Raw genomic sequence first — 7,984 nt, 5'->3', positions numbered from 1 at the left:
TTATTTTTGCTTTTATTTCCAATATTCTGGGAGGTGGGTCATAGAGGATCCTGCTGTGATTCATGTCGGAGAGTGTTTTGCCTATGTTCTCCTCTAGGAGTTTTATAGTTTCTGGTCTTACTTTTAGATCTTTAATCCATTTTGAGTTTATTTTTGTGTATGGTATTAGAAAGTGTTCTAGTTTCATTCTTTTACAAGTGGTTGACCAGTTTTCCCAGCACCACTTGTTAAAGAGGTTGTCTTTTTTCCATTGTATATCCTTGCCTCCTTTGTCGAAGATAAGGTGACCATCGGTTCGTGGATTTATCTCTGGGCTTTCTGTTTTGTTCCATTGATCTATATTTCTGTCTTTGTGCCAGTACCATACTGTCTTCCACGCTAATCTTCTCTGTATCGTTCCAATTTTAGTATATGTGCTGCCGAAGTGAGCACCCAAACCCATTTTGAATTAAAAAATAGGAGCACACACTCTAAATTCCATAATCAGTAAATTCTTCTCTGAGCATATAAGTTTTTTAATGGATTTAAAACAGCAGCCCAGCTGACGTCAAAGGTTTAGTTTGAATAACCATTTTTCATGGAATTATTAACTTGGGAAGATGAGTTATTAATTTTGCAAGATTCAATTTTTAACTTTACAAAATGAGGGCTTTATTTTCTTAAAAAAAACTCTTTAAATATCAGAATTCTACCCTGGTCCACTGAATTGCATTTATTCTATTTAAGTGATCTCTTGCAGAAATAGAATGGATAGACTAGAAATTCCACAAAATAAAATTTGGTCTTTTGATGCTTAGGCCAATTCAGTAAAACTAATAAACAAATATAACAATACATAGCTCAAGGACAATTGGCAAATGAAGCATTTGGGAAAACTGTAGAGTTGGAATCCTATCTCCACTGTCAGAATGGTGATTTTGAGTAATGAAATGGTGACTCTGAGTAACAGTCTGATGACTGATAAATCTTGATTTTAACCCATTTCCCATTGATTTGTTATGTGAACTGGAACAATTAACAACTTCCTGGAAACTTATCTTTTCTCATGTGTATGACCAGGAGGTCTGCTAAAATTGGTTATTGTATGGCTTAAGTAAATTAGTGTTTGTAAGTACCCTAGCACAGCACCAGGCCACCGTAAGTCCTCAATGACTGATGGCTAATAAGAAAAAAAAAAAAAAAAATTCTTGGACCTAAACAAATTCCAAATCAACATGATATAAATAGAAGAAGGAAAAATAAATCAGTGTCATGCTACTGGGATGAAAAGGCTCCGTAAAGTACAATCCCCAAAGGGAAGCAAGTTTGAGACCTCTGGATGTCTAAGGTTCTCCCCTGGGAGGCATGATTGCATATTGGTTAAACACTGCCCAGGTAAACATATTAGCTTCACCACCTCCTAGTTGTGTGACCCAGGACAAGTTAATAATAAAACCAACTTCACATGGCTGTGTGATGATTAACTACTTAATATTTGTAAATAACTTAGTGCCTGGCATGTGGCAAGCAATAAAAAAATAGTTTCTTAGTATTAGCTATCAACAGAAATAAATTTAGAAGGCAAAAAAATGGACTAGATAGAATACTTAAAATTCTGACAGACATGGGCTCAGGATTTATACGTTGGGGATTAAGGTAAAATGAGGTCATCTGGGTGGGACCCTAATTCAGTCTGACGGGTGTTCTTACATGAAGAGATCAGGACTCAGACACACACAGAGGGAAGATGACATGAAGATGCAGGGAGAAGACAGCTGTCTACAAACCAAGGAGAGAGGCCTCAGGAGAAACTCACCCAAAAGACACCTTGATCTCTGACTTCTAGCCTCCACATTGTGAGAAAATAAACTTCTGTCACTTAAGGCACCCTATCTGTTGTACTTAGTAATAGCACCCCTAGCAGGCTGTGAGTGCTTAGCTGCTTCAGGGGTGTCTGACTCTTTGCAACCCTATGGACTGAGTGTGCCAGGCTCCTCTGTCCATAGGATTCTCTGGGCAAGAATACTGGAGTGGGTTGCCATGCCCTCCTCCAGGGGACCTTCTGGATCCAGGGATCGAACCTGCATTTCCTGTATCTCCTGCATTGCAGGTGGATTCTTTACCTGCTGAGCCATGGGGGAAGCTCCTTAGCAGCTTAATACACCTATTAAAGATATCTTAAAATCAGACCAAAAGGCAAATATTGCAAATACATGAACAAGCAATATACTAAAGGAAAAAAAAAAGGACAACAAAACAAAAATTAAAAAATATGTTAAATGTCACTAATAATCAAGGCAATGTGAATTCCAGCAATGAGCTACTAGTTATCACATAAGACTGAACAAGATATAGAAAATAATCCCCAATACAGATCACCATTGAAAAGAAGGGGAAACTCTCTCATTGCTGGTGGGAAAATAAATTGGAAAAATCTTTATGGAGGGCAATTCAGCAATAGTTATCCAACTTTTATTTACAAAATGCATTCTATCTGATCTTGCAAGTTTTTGTTTAGGGGAAAAAAAGGCCACAAATAACCAGCACAGAACATCGTTTTTTCTAATCATCCCATCCTGGACCCTTGTTTATCATTCTGGGAGACACAAGGAATACAAACAGGAGAATCAAAAATGGTCACACCAAGCAGGTGAAGCAACTCAAAGAAAAGTCAAATGAGGATATTGAGAAGGGGCATGGTTGTATGGGATGGGGGGATAACATCCTATAAGGATGATGGGGATAGGGACACTGTCATGTGGGAACCATGGAGGATGACATAATACAGGGACGGTGGAGGCAGAGGCATGGTTATATGGTCTGTTTTACGTGACTGTCGTCCTTGACATGGCATGTTATGGAGGCTGGGACCTAGACCTCCTCCTAACTTCAGTGGCAACTCTGCTCTTAAACCAGATCTACTTGGAATGAAAAGCTAGACTGTTTATTTTGGAAGGGATTTTGCCCATGGAATAAACAGGTGTGATGATATCTTTTTCAAAAATGAGACTGAGTTATGTTGTTGTTGTTGTTTAGTCATTAAGTTGTGTCCAACTCTTATGACCCTATGGACTATAGCCTACCAGGCTCCTCTGTCCATGGGATTTCCCAGGCAAGAATACTGGAGTGGGTTGCCATTTCCTTCTTGAGGGGATCTTCCTGACCCAGGGATCAGACTTGAATCTCCTGCATTGATAGTCTGATTCTTTACCAATGAGACACCAGGGAAGTGACCGACTGAGCTAACAGGTTGTTATATTTATAACTAACTTAAGACATTTTGTCCTGTAGAGAGAGAATCTCAATAGTCCTGGAAATACGTTCTTTCATAGCCCTACCTCAATTCAATAAGTTGTCTGGTCCCAAGAATGCCAGAATTAGCCCTGCTCAGCACACAAAATTTTCCGTTTGTTTTTTAGGCTAGGGCAGCAAACCTGGATCCAGAGGGAGAAGAAATTAGACACTGCTGACTGCAGATGTCCTGCCAGTAAGTCAGGGAACTACACATTCCGTCAGCCAACCCTGTCAAGAGGTCAAATTTTAAGTGGTGCACATGGACAGCATGATTCCTTGGTCCCTGGCAGACTCCATTTCCTTGGTCAATTTCAGTCTGGGATATGCTGCTGTTCAAATGCTGGTGAGCCTTTTGTGGCTAAAATATGCCTAACTGTGATGATGTTTAAAGGAGCAAGTTGCCAGATAGCTGGGATATAATGTCAAGAGGGTGGTCCTTGCCTCTGGCAGAGCTTCTGAATCTCTCCCACTTGGCTTGATTTTCTGATCTTTCTTCCACCCCCATTTCCTGCTGGTGTTCTCTCCGGAGATGTTTGGTTATTGACACAAACATATTACCTTGATTCCAAATAAATACAGAATTTTTAAGCTTCCAAGAATTACTCTACAGAATCTACTATGGTACAGAATCTCCCCTATCTGGTACACAAGAAAGTAGAAACAGATGGTATGGGGCCCAAGACAGGGCTGGATCCCATTAGGGAGAAAATCAGAACAACTCAGGATGTCCACTCCCTAGAGGATCTTAGATGCTTTCATGCTCTGGAACTTTTATCCTTAAAAGATAATTGCGGAAAAGGATATCATGGGCCTGGTTAGAGAAAGGAGGTGTGAGGAAGTAGCTCATACTTTTAATTTTGCATGTTACAACACCTTATGTGCAGGCTACGTGCTAAGTCACTTCAGTCTAGTCTGACTCTTTGTGACCCCATGGACCGTAGCCTGCCAGGATCTTCTGTCTATGAGATTTCTCAGGCAAGAATACTAAAGTGGGTTTCTATGCCCTCCTTCAGGGGACCTTCCCAACCCAGGGATCAAACTGTGTCTCCTGCATTGGCAGGTGGGTACTTAACCACTAACCCCATGTGGGAAGCCCCAAAACAACCTTAAATTATTTTTAAATTAAAATTTTTACTTCAAGATAACTGGAGTTTTTAAAAAGTATATACCATGTATGCTTTACCCAGATTTCCTCAGTGGTAACATCTTGCACTATAAGACAATATCTCAACCTTTGATATGGCCAAGATCCAGAGTGCTCCATCACAAAAATCCCTCCTGCTGCCCTATTATAGCTGCACCCTAATCTCCTAATTAGCTCCTCCACTAATCTCTCCATCTCTATAATTTTGTCATTTCAAGAATGTTACATAAACACCGTCATATGGTATGTAATAACCTTTCAAGCTAGACTTTTGCCCTCAGCATCTCTCTCTAGAGACTCAGCCAGGTTGTTCCCTGTATCAGTAGTCCTGCATAGTGTTCCATGGTGTGAAGTTTCTGCAGCTTGTTTAACTGTTCAATCAGTAAAAGATACTGGGGAGGTTTCCAGTTTAGGAGTATTACAGATAAAGCTGCTAGGAACATTCATGCACAGGTTTTTCCACGAACATGTCTCCATTTCTTTGGGATAAGTGATCAAAGGTATCATTTCTGAGACATATATTTTCCTGTTTCACTTTATAAAAAATTGCCAAAGCATTTCCCAGAGTGGCCATACCATTTTACATCCTCACCAGCGGGGGATGAGTGATCCAGTCTCAGGATCCTTGCTGGCGTTCGGTGACACTATTTTAGCTCAGCTAGTTCTATGAGTATGTAGTGATATATCATTGTGGTCTTACCTTGCGTTTCCTTAGATTGCTAGCGATGTTCACATCCTTTCATGTGTTTATTTGTTCTTCACATTCTCTTCAGTGAAATGTCTATTTTCATTTTGAGGTCCAGTTTCTAACTGGATTATTTGTATTTTTACTGTTGAATTCTGAGAGTTCTTTATACATGTTAAACACTAGTTCTTTGTTGAATATGTGGTTGGCAAGTGTTTCTTCTCAGACTGTAGACTGTACTTTCAACCTCTTAGTAGGGTCATTTGCAGCACAAAAGTTTTAAATTTTTATGAGATTCAATTTAACCATTTTTTCTTTTATGTGAAAGTGAAGTCACTCAGTCGTGTCCGATTCTTTGCTACCCGATGGACTGTAGCCCACCAGTCTTCTCCGTCCATGGGATTTTCCACGCAAGCGTACTGGAGTGGGTTGCCATTTCCTTTCCCAACTATAGATCATGCTAATTTTTCCCTTTGGTTTTTCTTTTTTTCAAAAATGTTATCATTTTACATTTTTTCTTTTAAGTCTGTGATCCATTCAATTAATTTTTATATAAGGTGTGAAGTGTAGGCTGAAGTTCTTTCTTTCTTTTTCTTTTTCTTCTGGATGTCCAACTGTGCCAGTATCATTGTTGAAAAGGCTATTCTTTCTCCACTGAGTTACTATTGCACCTTTGTTAAAAATCAGCTTGGCCTATTTGAGGTGGGTCTATTTCTGGTGTCTCTCCCTCTGCCCCTACCATACTGTCCTAATCACTGTCACTACTGCTGCCTTCTCCACTAGCATCAAGTCTCTCCCCTCTGCACAAGAAACCAGCTATCTGTGAGAATTACAAATTTTTGTCATCCACAGCATTTGAAGAAAAATGCTCACCCTCTGCAGGGCACTGGTGTTATTGAGGTCTTTCAAAGGTCAGCTCACATTCCTGAACTTTGACAATCAAGTTTCCTTGCTGCTTGCCTGACAACAGTGGCCAAGGAGATGGTTTAAAAAAAATGCAGTAACTTACGAAAGTAGAGACTCCAAGAAAGAGGCCATGGCAAGCACAAATCTCTGGAAAATGATTCAACTCAAGCCAACTGCAGAGAAAGCTTTTCTAAGGTCTTTAGTTGTTTGAGGCCAAGGGCTAGTATTTTAGTGCTATTTGAACTATGGTATTGGAGACGACTCTTCAGAGTCCCTTGGACTGCACGGAGATCAAAACAGTCAACCGTAAAGGAAATCAGTCCTGAATATTCATTGGAAGGACTGATGCTGAAGCTGAAGCTCCAGTACTTTGGCCACCTGATGTAAAGAACTGACTCATTAGAAAAGACCCTGATGCTGGGAAAGACTGAAGGCAGGAGGAAAAGGACAGAGGACAAGATGGTTGGATGGTTATCACCGACTCGATGGACATGATTTTGAGCAAGCTCCAGGAGTTGGGTGATGGACAGGGAAGCCTGGCGTGCTGTAGTCCATGGGGTCACAAAGAGTTGGACACGACTGAGCAACTGAACTGAACTGAACCAATTCCACTCTACAGAAACTTAATAGTGAGAGAACCCAAGAGAAGAAGGTCCACCCTGGAACGGGTTCCCCTAGTCCTGAAGATTTTCATAACTTATTCTACATTGACTTGAATTCTGACAATCTGATCAAATAAATCTCCACACAGAGCAGTGGATGGTAACCTTCCTGGGTGTGGCAAACCCATGGGTGCTAGCTGTGATTTGGACTCTTTCTCTTCCACCCAGAAAGAGCAAGTGGGATACCAGGAAGGGCGCGTGGGTTCTGACCAAGAGCCAGCCTCCTGCATCTGCTCCTCTCCTCCCCTTGGTCTCACTTAAAACTACTGAATGGCCAAAACCATCAATTCCATGATTTCTGATGAGTTACTGGGGACAACACAAGTGGCAGTACCCATTTATGAACTGTTGCTTTAGAATTTACCCAAGACAGACACTCATGTCCAAGTCACTAGGAAAATGGATTCAATTTTTATTCAATTCAATTTTATATTTTCAAAATATTGTCCAGTGACATGGATCCAGGGTGTCCCTATGGGATTCTAACATGATCTTACCCCTCAGGGATGAGTTGCTCACCTGAGGAGGAGGTAGTGAGGAGTTCTGACCTCAGAGGCCTCCTGCATCACTATGTTCTGTCTCTTAGGAGCACATAGTGGTTTTAGGGGAGGTCCAATTATGCACCTATTTAAAAATTCTGTTTAAAATAGCTTGCATATACATGGAATCTAGAACAATGGTACTGATGAACTTATTTTCAGAGTAGGAATAGATGCAGATGTAGAGAACAGACTTGAGGACAAAGAAGGGGAAGGAGAGGGTTGAATGAATAGAAAGAGTAGCATTGACATATATACACTACCATGTGTAAAATAGATAGCTAGTGGGAAACTGCTGTATAGCATAGGGAACTCAATTTGGTGCTCTGTGATGACCTAGAGGGGTGGGATGGAAAGGAGGCTCAAGAGGGAGGGATACATGTGTACATATAGCTGATTCACACTGTTGTATGGCAGAAACCAACACAACAATATAAAGTAATTATCCTCCAATTAAAAAAAAAAACAAAAAAAAATAATTCATTTCTGGTTTTTAACTGATCTTTCTCAAAGAACTCAGATGACCTATTGGTTTTGTAAATTTTATGATAAGCAACTTGTGCCTGCATGATCAGTCACTAACTTGTGTCTGACTGTTTGCAACCCCATAGACTGTAGCCCACCAAGCTCCCCTGTCCATGGGATTTTCCAGTCAAGAATACTGGAGGGGGTTGCCGTTTCCTCCTCCGGGGATCTTCCCAATCCGGGATCAAACTGGCATCTCCAGCATCTCCTGCATTGGCAGGTGGATTCTTTACTATTACTGTCACTTGGG

The 7,984-nt window shown here is 40.7% G+C and overlaps 1 pseudogene; it reads right to left on the bottom strand.

Moving 5' to 3' along the window:
- Positions 1–312: 312 nt before the first annotated feature.
- LOC133073175 (U6 spliceosomal RNA) lies at positions 313–432 on the bottom strand (annotated as a pseudogene).
- Between the last annotated feature and the right edge of the window lie 7,552 nt (positions 433–7,984).

Source organism: Dama dama, chromosome 18 (genome assembly GCF_033118175.1).
Source record: "Dama dama isolate Ldn47 chromosome 18, ASM3311817v1, whole genome shotgun sequence".
Taxonomy (NCBI): domain Eukaryota; kingdom Metazoa; phylum Chordata; class Mammalia; order Artiodactyla; family Cervidae; genus Dama; species Dama dama.
This window is presented reverse-complemented; position numbering and strand designations above follow the sequence as displayed.